The 15,802-nt window shown below is 46.5% G+C and overlaps 1 long non-coding RNA gene across 1 annotated transcript; it reads right to left on the bottom strand.

The window, feature by feature from the left end:
• Window positions 1–5,171: 5,171 nt before the first annotated feature.
• Window positions 5,172–7,962, bottom strand: LOC131816383 (uncharacterized). Its single transcript, XR_009348036.1, has 3 exons — window positions 7,603–7,962; window positions 6,944–7,147; window positions 5,172–5,908 (listed from the first exon to the last, which is right to left on the bottom strand). It is a non-coding gene; the product is annotated as an uncharacterized LOC131816383 (long non-coding RNA).
• Between the last annotated feature and the right edge of the window lie 7,840 nt (window positions 7,963–15,802).

Genomic DNA, 15,802 nt, shown 5'->3' with positions numbered 1-15,802 from the left:
GGGTGCCTGGGTGGCTCTGTCATTAAGTATCTGCCTTTGTCTCAGGTCATGATCTCGGGGTCCTGGGATTGAGCCCCACATCAGGTTCCCTGCTCCACGGGAAGCCTCCTTCCACTCCCATTTCTCCTGCTTGTGTTTCCTCTCTTGCTGTGTCTCTCTCTGTCAAATAAATAAATAAAATCTTTAGAAAGAAAGAAAGAAGAAAGGAAGAAAGAAAGAAAAAACCTGAAGAGAACTGTGTAGTCAGCTGACATGAGCCTATGGTTTTAGTCCCCTTGTGGTACAGCCTAGAAGTCCTAGACCTCACTATCCCTTAGCAAGTTTGCTTCTAATGGGCCCAGAACACTGGCCTACTTGCGATCATTAAGTGCATTCCACTTCCACATCTTGTTTTAGGGATGACCTTAAAGATTCCTTACATTTACTTTCTACCATCTGAAAAAAGAGAAAAAAAGAAAAAAGAGGAAATGATAGCCCAGTTCATGTTTTTCTTTTTAAATCAACGCTCAAATGTTCATTATTTTTCCTACCTTGGCAACTGGCACCTCAGGCCAGAATGCACCCCTTAGGCTCTAAATAAAAGAAAGGGACCAGGCAGAGAAGGATGGGGGAATAGAGGAAGGGTCAGACGATAGGGCCTGTGCGGGGCAGTGGGGGCCATGGGATGTCCAGTGAACGGCCCCACGCTGGCCCAGACACTGGCCAGACCCGCAGCCCTGGGTGCTGTCCTTGCCCCTCCTTCCCTAATCTCATCTCCACGTGGCGAGACCAGAGTGGGCTCCCTGCACTACTCAGCCCAAGGAGAGCAGAAGGCATGCCTGAAATCCTTCCAAATTGCCCTGAGAACTTGACGCTACTCCAACAGGGAGAGGAAATAAAGTTTGGAGCACCCCAGCAAGAAAATGGCCAGGTTATTCGACCTCATTTCTTCAACCTCTTCTTGGCATGAATTAGAGAATGCTCACTTGGTGAAACCGCAGGTGTCTAAGAAGAACTTTGATTTTTCTAAACATTTACAATTCTCTTTTATGTATGCAGCCAGAAAATGGGCAAGGAAATCGAAAATGTAAATCTTCAAGCAAGAGCTGTGTGTCAGGGAGATGCCAGACTCCCTTCAGAGGAGCAGATTATTGTGGAAAGACACCCAGGGAGGGAACTCGGAGGAGCCACTTTCCAAGCAGCTTGGGCTGGGGGTGGGGGTGGGGGGCCGGAACCTCATACCGGAAGAGAGGTCCTGAACCAGAAAGGGTGGGGCTTGTCCAGAGAGCCAATGGGATGCCTGGCCTTGCAAGGACAAAGATGGAGGATGTTCCTGAAGATGGGGTGGAGGGCCTTTTGCTCCAGGTCTCTGGTTACCTGACAAAGGGTGGATTGGAATCGTGGGGAGGACTTGCATCTGGTTCTTTTGTCACTCCAGTCTGGAAACCGGGGTCCCTCACCCTATGATTCTTCCCTTGCAGACATCACCATAATGAACTGAGCCTTCTCTGGGAGACTAGGCTCAAGGAAAACGATGACATTGATCAACTTTGTCTTTGTCTCTCTCTTCTACTCCTGCCATCTTCCTCCCCCTTTTATTCTTTAAGATTTTACTTTTTAAGTGATCTCTACACTCAACAGGGAGCTCAAACTCACAACCCCGAGATCAAGAGTCTCAGGCTTTACCAACTGAGCCAGCCAGGTGCCTCTTTTTTTTTTTTTTTTTCTAATTTTAAAAAATTTTTAAATAAACATATATTTTTATCCCCAGGGGTACAGGTCTGTGAATCGTCAGGTTTACACACTTCACAGCACTCACCATAGCACCTACCCTCCCCAGTGTCCATAACCTTGCCCCCTTCTCCCAACACCCCTCCCGCAACCCTCAGTTTGTTTTGTGAGATTAAGAGTCACTTATGGTTTGTCTCCCTCCCAATTCCATCTTGTTTCATTTATTCTTCTCCTACCCCCTTAACCCCCCATGGTGCATATCCACTTCCTCATATCAGGGAGATCATATGATAGTTGTCTTTCTCCGATTGACTTATTTTGCTAAGCATGATACCCTCTAGTTCCATCCACGTCATCGCAAATGGCAAGATTTCATTTTTTTTGATGGCTGCACAATATTCCATTGTGTCCGCATCTTTATCCATTCATCTGTTGATGGACATCTAGGTTCTTTCCATAGTTTGGCTATTGTAGACATTGCTGCTATAAACATTCAGGTGCACGTGCCCCTTTGGATCACTACATTTGTATCCTTAGGGTAAATACCCAGTAGTGCAATTGCTGGGTCATAAGGTAGCTCTATTTTAAACTTTTTGAGGAACCTCCATGCTGTTTTCCAGAGTGGTTGCACCAGCTTGCATTCTCACCAACAGTGTAGGAGGGTTCCCCTTTCTCCGCATCCTCGCCAGCATCTGTCATTTCCTGACTTGTTAATTTTAGCCATTCTGACTGGTGTGAGGTGATATTTCATTGGGTTTTGATTTGTATTTCCCTGATGGCCAGGCGCCTCTTTTAATAGAACATCTGGTACATGTCCAAACAATAACCAAATAGAAAAATATAATGAATATGAATGGAATATAAAATGCTAAGAATAAATTTAATAAGAATTGTGTGGCACTAACATGAAGAAAGTGCTTACCCTTTACTGGAAATCATAAGAAGGGGCACCTGGGTGGCTTGGTTGCTTAAGCATCTGCCTTTGCCTCAGGTTATGACCTCAGGATCCTGGAATTGGCCCCGCCTGGGGCTCCCTGCTCTCTTGTTTCTCCCTCTTCTCCCTTCTCCCCTTTCTTGCGTGCTCTCTTTCTCTCTCTCATGATCTCTTTCTCTCTCGCTCGCTATCTCTGTCTCTTTCAAATAAATAAAATCATAAAGAAAATCACAAAGAAGATAACTAATAGGAGAGACATCCTTTGGTCTTGGATAAACAGATACAATATTGCTAAGAGGTCCTTTCACCCTAAATTAGTCTGAAAACTTAACACTAATTAAACACTCACCTGGAGTTTTGGGTACATGATAGAATAATTCTAAAATTTATTAGGAAGAACAAAAAGGTTCTTATAACCAGGAAATTATTTAAAAGGGAAAACTAGGGGTAAATAGCCCTCCCAGGGGAAAAAAAAAAAAAAGCATGTTATAAAATTACAGTGATTTAAATTGTGTCATACTATGAAAAGAACAAGTTAGAAGTCCTAGGATTATACCCATGTAAATCCCAGAATTCAATATATGATAAAGGGCATTTTCAAACAAGTGGGGAAAAGATAATTTATTGAATGCTATTGGGACAACAAACTAGCCATTTGGGGTAAAAAAAAAAAAAATGCCATCATCCTCCCAAATAAGTTCCAGATGCCTTAAATGTAAAAACTAAAACCATAAAAGCACTAGAAGAAAGCAGGGGTGAAAATGTGTATAATCTTTGGATGGAAACTTCTAGGCATAGCACACGTGCTATAAACAATAAAGAAAAAGATTGGAACATGTGACAACATAAAAATTAAAAACTTCTGCACAACAAACAGTATAAACAAAGTAAAAAACAAAGCACAAATAGGAGAAATCTTTAGGACCTATGTTAGGGGGTTAATAACCCTAATACAGAAAAACCTCTTATCAATAAGAGAGGCCAAACAACCCCATAAAACTACACACATATATCAGGCTTCATTGTTGATAAAATAGTTTCAAATTCAGATTATCAGTCAAAACAGTACTTGGTACCTCCTTACACTAACAGAACTATAAAAGTGTCTGTTGTGTTATCTAAAATGCCAAGTTCATTGCGCATCTTGTGTTTCTATTTGCTAAAGCTGGCGATCCTATTTCAGACGCATGAGCTCATTTGGTCCCTGCAGTGATTCAGCGAGGTAGAGAAGGAGGGGACAGTTAGCTTTTCAGTCGTTTCCTCCTCTCCGAAGCACCGTGTGAGAAGGAAATCAAATAACAAATGCGTGAGACTCAGGACAGGACCCGGCACAGAAAGAATGTTCCATCCATGTTGGTTTTCTTTCCTTTTGTTTACACAGGGCTCATTTTACAGATGAGAAAACCGAGACTGAAGAGAGGGAAATGACTGCCCCACGTTTACCCAGCTAATAAGACAGAATTGTCCTGGTCATCCAGGCCAGACCACCGCGTTCCCCGCTCACCCTCTGCCCATGCCCTCTGCCTTCCCTGGGTCCTCGCATGTCTTGATGTGGCTCAGTTCTTGGGTCCTACGGAACCCGATCTTCTTCTCTCTATTCAGGGGTCTCATCTCGGCCCCCCTACCCACTCTATCAAGCTGAGAAATGAATTAATGCTTGAACAGTGGTTCCCCACCTTGGTTGTCTGTTACCATCACTTTGGAAGCTTTTAAGAAATCTAAATGCTCGGGCGACATCAGACCAATTAAATCAGAACCCTGGGGATGGGACCCAGGAGGTGTCCATGTGCAGCCAGGATTAGAGATCACGGTGCTGATGTGAGCATTTCTGGCTGAACTTGGCACCGTGAAATGTTTGCCTCTGAGTCGGTCTAGTTCAACAGTCTCGTTTTGTAGATGAGAGCACTGAGGCCCAGAAGAACGGAACAACATGGTTTGTTTCTCAGATGCCAAAGACAAACTGGAGACTAGAACTTGGGCTTTCAAGTTCATCATCCGTTCCTTCATCCGTGGCAGTGTGTTCAGACAGCTGTGTTTCCTCTCCAAACACATACAAACTTTCTCAGGCACCTTCAGCCACAGAAAGAGTCTAGGACTTGGATTTCAGTCACAGAGGTATTTGTCTGCAGCCTTCTGCACCACCCCCGCCCCAACCCGGCACGTTTTGTTCTATGAATTGAATCCATCCACTTTGACCCCCATTTCTTCTCTTCTTGGCCCTCAGCTTGATCGCTGGGGACCATGTCAGGCCTTTCCTTCAAGTGGGCAGTGGAAGACACCTCTCCCTGCTTTGCTCTGGCAACACTTTTTTTTTTTTAATTTAAGATTTCACTTATTTATTTGAGAGAGAGAGCCAGCACAAGCAGGGGGAGGGGCAAAGGGAGCAGGAGCTCAGTCCCTGGGATCACAACCAGAGCAGAAGACAGATGTTTAACCAACTGAGCCTCCCACGTACCCCCACCCCCACCGCCACACCCCACGGTAGCACAGCTGATGCACCCCTGCTCCCGAGGACAGTTTCCCTCCTACAATGCGCGCTGGCTGTTCCACTCCAGTGGGCTGATGCTTTTTGTCCTAATTCAGTATCCTCAGCAGACTTTAAATTCTGTGCCCAAACTTACCTCTTCTCTTCGTGCTTGGAGTGCTACAAGGTAAGAACCAAGCTAATGAGCTCCTTTGCCTTGGGTATTAATCACTGTTTATTGCTTAGTCTTCGAATAATAAAATGTTTCTGTTTCTGCTTCACTCACTGTTATCCTGCTCAGAAAACCGTTTTGGCCTCTGTCTGGAGCCCTGTGGTCAGAAGCTCTCAATCTGTGGCCCAAGGACCACCAAGAGGGCATAAAATTCAAGGCATCCATGAACATGGCAGGAAAAATATGTGTTTATTTCCATGAACAATAAAATCTGTATTTGTTTTTATTTTTATTTTTTAAAGATTTTATTTATTTGACAGACAGAGATCACAAGTAGGCAGAGCAGCAGGCAGAGAGAGAGAGAGGGGGAAGCAGGTCCTCTGGTGAGCAGAGAGCCCGACGTGGGGCTGGATCGCGGGGCTCGATCCCAGGACCCTGAGATCATGATCTGGGCCGAAGGCAGGGGCTTAACCCACTGAGTCATGCAGGCACCCCTGTATTTGTTTTTATTAAACAATAAAATATATCTTTCTTTTCACAAACCTCAAATAGAAATCCGGCATATCTTTCAGTTACAAATGCAGGAAGCAAATCACAATAGTATTAATGGCATCTGTTACTCTGTTGCCTACAAAATGAATAGAGATTCTTGTATCATATTATAGTTGTTGCATGTATCTTTTAGTGTAATTTATGCTTACCACTACTCTGAAATTATGGTTAAGGATTAAACCTGGCCCTAGAGTTCTTTCTTTTTTTCTTTTCTTTCTTTCTTTCTTTCTTTCTTTCTTTCTTTCTTTCTTTTTCTTTCTTTCTTTCTTTCTTCTTCTTCTTTTTTTTTAAAGTAATCTCTACACCCAAGGTGGGGCTCGAACTCATATCCCCAAGATTGAGCGTTGCATGTTTTACCAACCGAGCCTGCCAGGTACCCCTAGAATTTCTCAACGTACGGATTTCCAGGGACACAGAGCGCTATATCTCAATTTTATAATAGTCTGAGAACTCTTTTTCACTGTGATTGGCCCTATGTATGTTGCTGTCTTCATTTAGAAATATTTAAATCATTTAAAAGCACTATTCTGAGAAGGGCTGCGTGACACAGAACCAGTTCAGAACTGTCGCGTCCACAGGTGACCAGTTGCCTGGAGCCTTTAAGCCAAACCAACGGCTGCCGGCGGCGTGCGCCCCGTCTGCGTCATGGGCTGTGTGAGGTCAGGGCTGGGGGAAAGTCAGGTTCTTTTCAAAAGCTCGTTCTAGACTTGTCATCTTTGGGGCAGCTCCATGTTCGACAGTCCAGCTTCCTTCCACAAGCTTAAGAGGGAATTACGTATTCCAGAAATACAACTGGCAAGCATGAGTCAAGTCTCTCCTGGTGGCAGGAAACAGAAATCTATTCACGCCGGCTCAGAGTATAGCTTTGGGGGTGCTGACCTAGACTCATCATGAAAACAGAGCACAGTGGGGCCACTTGGGGGGAAGGAAGCTGCCCAAGACCAAGACACCTACTTTCTGGGTCCCTCAGGCGCCTCCTGCTCGCTGCCTCTTTCTGCACAGTCTGTTCCACTTTTCTCCTTTCTGACCTGCCTCCTCTGTTTTCTCCTGAGATCTGCTTTTCTAAAATCTCAGCTCTAGCTCCTTCTAGTGCCCACTCAAGCCCACATACCTCATGGCTTTGCCACCCAGCTCCTCAGAGCTAACTGGCGGTGAGACTTCTAGGAACAAGGCTTCAGGTTCTCCTCTTCTGGGCCCTTGGGAAGACCACACCTCCCTACGCCTTGGTGGTCAGATCGGCTCATGTGACTGGTCCTATCCAGGGTCTCTCAATGGCGGGTGAAGACTTCTCTGTCGCAGGAGACTGTTCCTTGCCCTGTAGGATGTTTAGCAGTATCCCTGGTCTTTATCCAATAGACAAAATCCAAAATTGCCCTCCACTGAGAACCACCACCCTATAATTTCTGGGGCAGTCAAATTTAAGATCTTCTTTCCCATAGTTTCCATGTATACTCCTCATCATAAGACCACTTGCCCCCGTTTTGGGTTCAGAAATTAAAGTCATGTGTATGATGAGTTTGTAATCCTAGGAGAGGAGCCCCATCAAATCTTTTGATCTTTTTTTTCCCTATCATGTTAAAAAAAAAAAAAAAGGTAAAATAAATGACCCTGAGACCTTTCTGTTTTCCTAACATACACTCACTCTAATCGACCTTTTATGAGTAGGAGCCATATGTCTCTCCAAGCCTACCACTGCACTGGCGCCTCTGCAGGTGACCGTGAACAGGTTAGAAATTTAGTGTTTATGCGGGATGGAAACCAGTATCTCACCTTCATTCCCCATGCTGTCTCTTTTCTGAATAACAGCAGCCGAATTTCATTTCTTCAGGAGACCTCTTGCTGGTCAGCCTTGTCAGAAGAACCCGTGTTCCTGGCTTCCTTCCTGCTCTGCCTCAAGTGAGGGAGAGAATGAGCCCTTTGCCACAGGTAAACAGAATAGGCAACATATGAAAACAGTCGCCTAGCCAACGAGATCCTCAGAGGGCCTCTGGTGTGTGACTAGTTCAAAGTGGCCACTCGCTGACCAGTAATTAGCTTGGTTGAGGTCGGCAGAGCGGACCCAGGCAACTAGAAAAGGCAACTTTGGGGGAAGCAGCTCCTTTCCTGGAGATGTGAGGAACCTTTCTTAGAGGCACTGCCCAAGCCTCTCCTGTGATCTTGCACAGTGGAGCTGAAAAGTGGATTAAGGCCGGAAATAACAGGCTGTGTGTGCCCGCACACACTCACACATTCGCACACAGCTTTCCTCATTTACTTTCTATATTAAAAGGCCTGCTGACCTCTGTGATTTCCTCCCCCTCAGATTCAGAAGCGGTGAATAGGATGCATTCTGACTTTAAATGCAATGGAGAGCTTTGAAAAGATGGAAAATTAGCAACATCTGGGCTGAGGAACCCAAAGAGACCTGAAAGGAAAGGAAATGCCTGAAAGAAGTTTCAGATGTCATTGTGATCCTGGGGCCCGTGTTTGGATGGATAGGTGGCTTCGTGTGGTTATGAAAAGGGGTTGGGGCCTCCGTGCCCACCCTGACTTGGCTCCCTGTCTGGGTCTTTTGTTTTTCTTCTCTTCTCTGTGCTCCGCCAAACAGGAATGAACATTCTGGAATGATTTCCACTGCGTCTCTTGGATATTCTGACTGATGCCGTGAAAATCGAGGAGACCCATTTTCTCAAGCTTGTTTCTTTCTTTTTTCTCCAACACACAACGCTGCCAGCCCTGGATCTTGTCCTCAAAACTTCCTTGCAAAGAAAGAGATGCAAGCCACGTAGTCAGGCTTGTTCCCAGATGCCCCTGCTCGGCCTGGGGGAGACGGCAGTTGCTCGAAAGCTGTTGTGTTAGTCTGAGCTCTGTTGGTCCCAAGGCCAGACCCCGATTCGAGCTAGCCTGGGCAGAAACATTAAATTTCATGTCACAGACCACAGGGATGGTGGGATTGGCCCCAAACTGCATCCAGAAATTTAAATACTCTCAGGGTCTCCTCACGCTTGAACTTGGCTTCTTGTTTCTATTTGCCTCATTCCTACCTACTGCACCTGGGCTTTCCCCAAGCGGCAGGTATCTGTCCCCCGCAGTAGCTTGGGTTCTTCCTGCACCGATTTCACAGCCCTATAACCCTGTGTGCTCAGTAATAGAAAAATCTAGGGAAGGACTCTGATTGGGTAGGCTTGAGTCATGAGTTACCCCTGAACCAATCACTGCAGCTGAGGAGATGGGGCTTTCTGATTGGCCAGTTCTAGATGACAGGCCCCTCCCCCTGTCTGGAGCTAGGATGGGCCACCAGAAGCCGGTGGGAGGAGGCTGAGGAGCAGGTCTTTAAATGAAGGGATGAATTGTAACCTGGGTAAAAGAAATAGGATGTCTAGGAGACAGGAAGGGCTATGTTTATTAAATTGATTGTCACTTCCCCAGTATATAGTTTCCTAGTGTGTCCAGAGCAAGTTACCACAAACTGGGAGGCTTATACCCACAAACATGTATTCTCTCACAGTTCTGGGAGCTTGAAGTGCAAAATCAAGGTGTTGGCAGGGTCCCACTCCCTTCCAAGGCTCTTGGGGAGACTTCTTGTCTTGTGTCTTCCAGCGTTGGTGACTGTCAGCATTCCTTGGCTTGTGGCTATTTGCCATGTTCTCTGTGTCTTCACATGGCTTCCCTTTTCTCTGTGTCTCCTCTTCCTAGAAGGATACTTGTCACTGAATTTAGGGTCCATCTGGATAATCCAGATTAACACCCTTAACTTGCATTATAAAGACCCATTTTCCAAATAAGTTTACATTCACAGTTTCCAAGGATTAAGACAAGGACATATCTTTTTGGGGACCACTGTTCAACCCATTACACTGTGTGAGGTGCCCTCCCAAAGGGCAAGGAAGGCTGCTTTGCTACCCACACATCAGGAACTTTCCTAAGGTGTCCGAGTCTCATCTTAATATTTTTTAAAGATTTTATTTATTTATTTATTTATTTATTTATTTATTTAATTTTTTAAACGGAGCTCATGAGTGGGGGAGGGGCAGAAAGAGAGGGAGAACGAATCCTAAGCAAGCTCCATGCTGAATTTGGAGCCCGATGTGGGGCTCGATCCCCTGACCCTGAGATCATAACCTGAGCCCAAATCAAGAGTAGGATGCCTCATCAACTTGAGTGCACCTGCTCAAGTCTCATCTTAAACTTACCAAGCCCCGAGCTGGGTTTCTGCAATACCAGCACTCCTTGGCAAGACGCAGATTGAGGTCCCAACCAAGCTTTGTTCTGTCTTAGATTTCCATGGTGCCTCTGTTCTCATTCTCTTGGCCTGGTTTCCTCTTTACAGGAAAATAGTTTCTTCTCTACAGGTCTACCCAGGTGGTTCAGGTTCTGTTCTGGCTCTCATTCTTAGCCCAACGACTTTGGGCATATACTTTAAATTCTCTGAGCCTCAGTTCTCTCCTCTGTCGAATGGGGATAATAGTAGTAGCTACCTCCAAGGGTGGCTCAGGGACTCAAATCAGTTAATAGAGAGTATATAAAACACCCACAACAATCTCCTGCACAAAGTACACACTCCCTAAAGTTGGCTGCCATCGTAAGACATAGGCAGATCTTCTTTCTCAGTCTCTTTCTTTAGCTTCTAGTTTTTCCTGATTACGTTTTTATTTTTCCTTCAGGTTTTCTCTTTCCAAGCTGTGCTTAATTTAGTGCAGAGACTCAGAGACTGGTGTGCAACTGAATTATCCGGAGGAGACTTAAAAGGGCATATGGCATCCCCTTCCCTCCAAAATTTGATTATGTGGGTCTGGTACCCTCAATCCTATGCCTCTTTGATTCTGACAAGTGTCCAAGTGGCTCAGAGGCAACCAGACTTTGAGACCCCTAGGGGTGGGAGAGATGCGAGGTGCAGAGATTCCAATCCCATGATTCATTCATTTACTGTATAGTTGTGGGCAGGAGACCTGACCCTCATTTCCATAGGATCCCTTTAAAAATGGGGATAATAATACTTTTCAGCCAGGATCAAATGAGAAGGTCCTCACGATATAGAAAATATCTTACAAAAGATGAGTTATGATGATAAGAACCGATATTTCTGATGCAGTAAGTTTTTGGAAACTTACATATGTATTACGTCACTTAACTTGTTCAAATAGCTTGTAAGTTGAGGTCTAGCACCCATTTTACAGATGGATGAGCCGAGGCTCGTGAGATATTGGGAGGCTCCGATGAGTTAATATAGATAAAGAATATGGTAAGTGGTTTCACATTTGCTCTAACCCTTGGCTTTTTTTTTTTGCCCCATTTCTGCTACCTTCATGCAAAGGTGGCTTTGTGTGCTGGAGTGACTCACTGAGCTCTTCTGTTCCTCCTTTTCTTCAGTGGAGAGTAGGGAATCTTGAAACCAGCTTCTTGCTGGTGCCGGGGACTTTCTGTCCCTGGTTTATAATTTAGTTCAAAAATTAAAAAAAAAAAAAAGAAAAAGAAAAAGTGTCCCAATGTGCAGGGCTCGAAATCCATAAAGCTAACCCTTACTGGCAGGGCTCTTTCAGGTGACCAGAGGGTTTCACTTCTTTTTGGGTCAGTAATCCAGGAAGAAGAGCTTGGGTGCAGGATGTGACCTCAGAGGGGACAGCCATGGAGTGGAGATGGTCTAGGAGTGGTGGGGAAAGGAGAAGCCAACTAGCTTGAGGGAACAGAGTGGTTTTCTTAAAAAAGGAGAGAATCCAGCTCCGGAGGCAACCCCTGGTTTCCTGAATCCTTTCTCCTCCTCCCCCCATATCCTCTACACCTGATTTAGTGGTGATTACCAGAGGTCACCAGAACTCTCATTTCTTGGCACACCTTTCTGGACTCTTGGACTCTTGAGCCGGATGTTTGCTTTCCATGTGGAAAGTGTGAGCCTGATTGCCTCACCGCTGGGTTTGGCCTTGAACTCCTCCCCTGCCCCACCTCAGAGCTGCTACACAATCTGCACATTGAGTGTGAGCATGAGCGTGTATGTGAGTGTGCATGGCTGATGGATCTATGATCACGTAGCTAAAGTTTTCCAAGAGCAGCTTTCCTGAGATTAAATTCATACATCATACAATTCACTTGAGCAAAGTGTGCAATTCAGTATTTTTTAGTACATCCACTCAGGTGCATAACCATCACCACAATTTGGGAACATTTCCATCACCCCAAAAAGAAACCTCCTGCCTTGGAAGCATCGTCTTCCTGCCCCCCAGCACCCAGCCCCCAGCAAAACCACGAATCTACTTTCTGTCTCTATAGATTTCCCCATTCTGAACATTTCATATGCATGGAATCATATATGAGATGGTCTTTTCGCTTAGCCTCCGGTTTCCAAAGGTCGTTCATGCTGTAGTGGCTATCAGAACTTTGTTCCTTTTTTACCGCCAAATAATATTCCATTGTACTGGCTACATGATGCTTCAAGTTCATTCATTCGTCAGTTGATAGATACTCTGGCTGTCTCCATCTCTCAGCTCTTATGAATAATGGTACTGTAAACATTTATGTACAAAGTTTTATGTGAACATATGTTTTCTATTCTCTTAGGTTGATCCCTAAGAGGAATCGCTGGGTCATATGGTTGCTCTACGTTTAAAGTAGCTACAGCTTTTAATGTGTTAAAGACACACAGATCAGAGCTTGTGCCAGGAATTGAAGGTTAAAACCCCGAGCTGCACCTGAGCTGTCTCAAGAGAGATTTATTTTTAGTCTGCAGATATTTTATACCTGGTGAGGAGAAAGTAGAGGGGGGGGAGGCAAGTGAGCCAGAGAGATGCTGAAACACTTGTTCAGACTTCAAAGTAGAGTGGGGTGCCTGGACCAGTCTCTGTTTTCTTACCATTGAGATGAGCTGGAAGATAATGGGATTTTTGGCTTTTCCCACGTGACCTATGGGAGATGGGAGAGAAGGGGAAGCTCTTTAAGGAAGCCATGGAGGAACCCAGAGTGGGGGTGACCTGCCCTGGGGACAGTGTTGGAACTGACCCTCTTCTGGGGAAAGACTCCCCCCTGGGGACTCCGTGAATGAAGCCCTCTGCTTTGGAGAGCTGTAGTGGCTCTAAAATTTTTACTACATATCTATTTTTAGCATACAGTGACCATATATATATATATATATATATATATATGGGTGCACTTGGAAATGAAGAGCCGATGAGAAAAAAAATAGGCTTTGTCCCACTGACCAAAGAGAGGCACTGTTAATAGGGCATTTCCATTCTGTTCTTCTTTTTTTTTTTTCCCTGTTTTTCTGTTTAACGCGTTGGTTTTGTTGGTTTTTTTCCCTGTCTGTAGGGAAATAGATTTGGCTGCTGATTATACACTTCACAGTTCTCCATATGGGAGGAACTTCAGGGCATCGTGCTAGTGGAAGGAAAGGCTGGAGGGTGAGTTTTGAAGCCTTTTTGCAAAACAAGCATTGTGTGTTCTTGGCACTGTGCTAACTGGGGTCGCTTTGGGGGATGGCTGCTGAAAACTGGGGGGATGTCAAGCTCCCAGCCCCCCTCAAAGGGGCTCAGGAAGTGCCAGGGCTACATCGTCTCAAATCCTACACCCTCCAGGCCACCCAGCTGGCAGCTCGCCCTTCTCTTGGTCCTCCAGGCTGAGCAGCGAGGTTGTCCTGTCTGAACAGTGCCCCCAATTTGGGGTAACTCCAAGCTCTTGGTCTGGAACCCAAGAAGGTCGATAAGCCATTCATCCCTCACTGTAGCTTCCGCCATGGCTGGTGAGCCCTCACGTGGCCCCCGTGGCTCCCTGGTGTGACCATATTAGGAGCCAGAAACAGAGGGGACATAGGTAGAACTTGAAGACACAAAATATCCAGGTTTTGTTTGGGTTTGGTTCTGAATAGGGGTCTTTTCAAGCCTCTTTGAACCCTGAGCTCTGGCCACACTGCCTAGACAGAGTAGACAGGGCGCAGATCAAGCTTGATGGGTCCACCCGATGCTCTTGGTGACAGGCCGAGTTGTCATGGCAACGAGTGGTGACCAGGCCCAAGGGCAGTGTTCTGCTTTGTCGGCTCTAACTCATGGCGATGCTGCAGGACCAACCTGGATTTCCCTCTCTCATTTGGTTCGCGCTCCCAGACAAGACCCACAATGAGCATAAACGCCCAGGGTATTCTGAGGTCCTCCGTCAAGCAGAGCCCTGGCATTCTCGCCCGTCTTACCTCCTGTCCCTGCTCACTCTTTCCCATGTCCATCCTTCTGTCCACAAGGATCCTCCAGCCCACTTCCTGCAGCGGCTTTCCTCAGGGCACACTGGTGGCTGCAGAGGCCACCCAGACTCCAAGGACTGCCTTCTCACTGCCCTGGCAAGGGAGAGGGCTGAGAGAAATCGGGAGGGAGGGCTTTGGCTCCCCAGCCCCAGGAGCGCTGGGACTGGAGGGAAGGTCTGGGTCTGGGATGAGGCCAGGTTGGGGTCTTGGCTGCCCCCTTCACTGGATGACCTTGGAAAGCCCCTTTCTTCTCTGGGACGAAAGGTCCTTGTGGAGGGGTGGCACAGGGCCACACTTGAAGTCCCTTTCTGCTCCAGCAGACTCTGACGGGGAAGTGTCAAACTCCATAGGACCAAGCATCAGAAGGGTTTCTGAGCAAGGAACAGGGTAGAAAAAGCCTTGAGATAGGAGTTAACAGTCCCAAGTCCTTTCTCAGCCAGCAACTGGTCATGACCTTAGCTGTACCTCAGTTCATTTGTCCATAAAGGAGAAATAAAAATCTGTATCTAGGTCCCTCTCAGGTTAGTGGCAAAACAGTCACGAAACAGAAGAAGGTGGAATGATGTGAGGCTAAGAGTGTCGAGTTATCCAAAGAATGTCTCGGTGGTGGGAGCCTGGTGGTGGGGGTTGCTAGGAGGGCATGGGGCTCAGGGGGTGCCTCAGGTCACTGGACCTGCCCCAAGGATCCAGGAGGACCCAGATGCCCGGATGTACTGGTGTTTACAGGCAGCTGTGGGACTCAGGCAGAGCAGGAGGGAAGAAGTCCCCCTCCTAACTATAGGACGGTGGTCCCACCGGTCAGTAGTCAACCCGAGTGGGGGCCTTTGGTAAGAATGATAGACGTAAGGGGCAGGCTATGGCGTATCACTGGCATCGTCCTCAGCCCCGTCCAGGGAGGGTTTGGTAAGAAACACGATGTCATGGTTATTCTAGAGTGTTGGTGACACCAGGACTGTTCTAAGAAATCAGAGGAGAAAACAAGGCCAACTGTCAGGTTCTTTTAGCAGAGTTGGAACACTTAAGAAGGGACATGGTCAAGGCCACCAACAGGAGAGCCCATGAGGCCACCAGGGCCTCCTGGTCTACCAGGAAGGACACCTAGCCACTTGGGCTCCAGGCCAAGGGAGGAGAGAACCACAGGTTCCCATGCCTCTTGCTGGTACAGTCTCTGCTTCACAGACGGTCATTGTTCACCACACCCCTTTGTTGCCCTTTCCCAGGCGCCAGGAGGGTGGAAACTGGGGAGGCACGGGTGACCCAGAGATAAAGTCTTTTTATGAGCTTCCTGATTTCGCTGAGAGAGGAACTTGGCTGACTGGCACGGATGATGGACAATCCCCTCTACCTGGTTCCTTCTGTGAAAGAGAGGCTCTTCCCAGTTCAGATGGGAGGTGCTGGTGCCCTCGGGGGAGGCGTGTGCTGGGTTGCCTGGGGACAGAGGTCTCGCCCAAGAGGACATTAGCAGATAAGAGAAGACAGCTTTGCTCACCCTTTTGTGCTCAGCCCCACATTTCAGCAAACCAAGCCTGGCCATCACTTTGGTGCTGCATAGACTAGCCGATTGTTTTTCAAGGTTCTCCTGACTTCTCCAGGGAAAAGGAAGATGAAGGAGAAACAAAGAAAATCCAAGGAAACACCCACAGCAATGGTCTCAATTCCACATATACAGGAGAAAATTAGGGGTGAACCCCAAAACATCGTTAGTCGGGTCCCAGGGAGTTTTCAATGAAGCGGTTTGAAATGACTTGTCTGGGAAATTAAGAAGAGAAG

Source organism: Mustela lutreola, chromosome 15 (assembly GCF_030435805.1).
Source record: "Mustela lutreola isolate mMusLut2 chromosome 15, mMusLut2.pri, whole genome shotgun sequence".
Lineage (NCBI taxonomy): Eukaryota > Metazoa > Chordata > Mammalia > Carnivora > Mustelidae > Mustela > Mustela lutreola.
The sequence above is the reverse complement of the archived record's forward strand: the minus strand, read 5'-3'. Positions and strand labels throughout refer to the sequence as shown.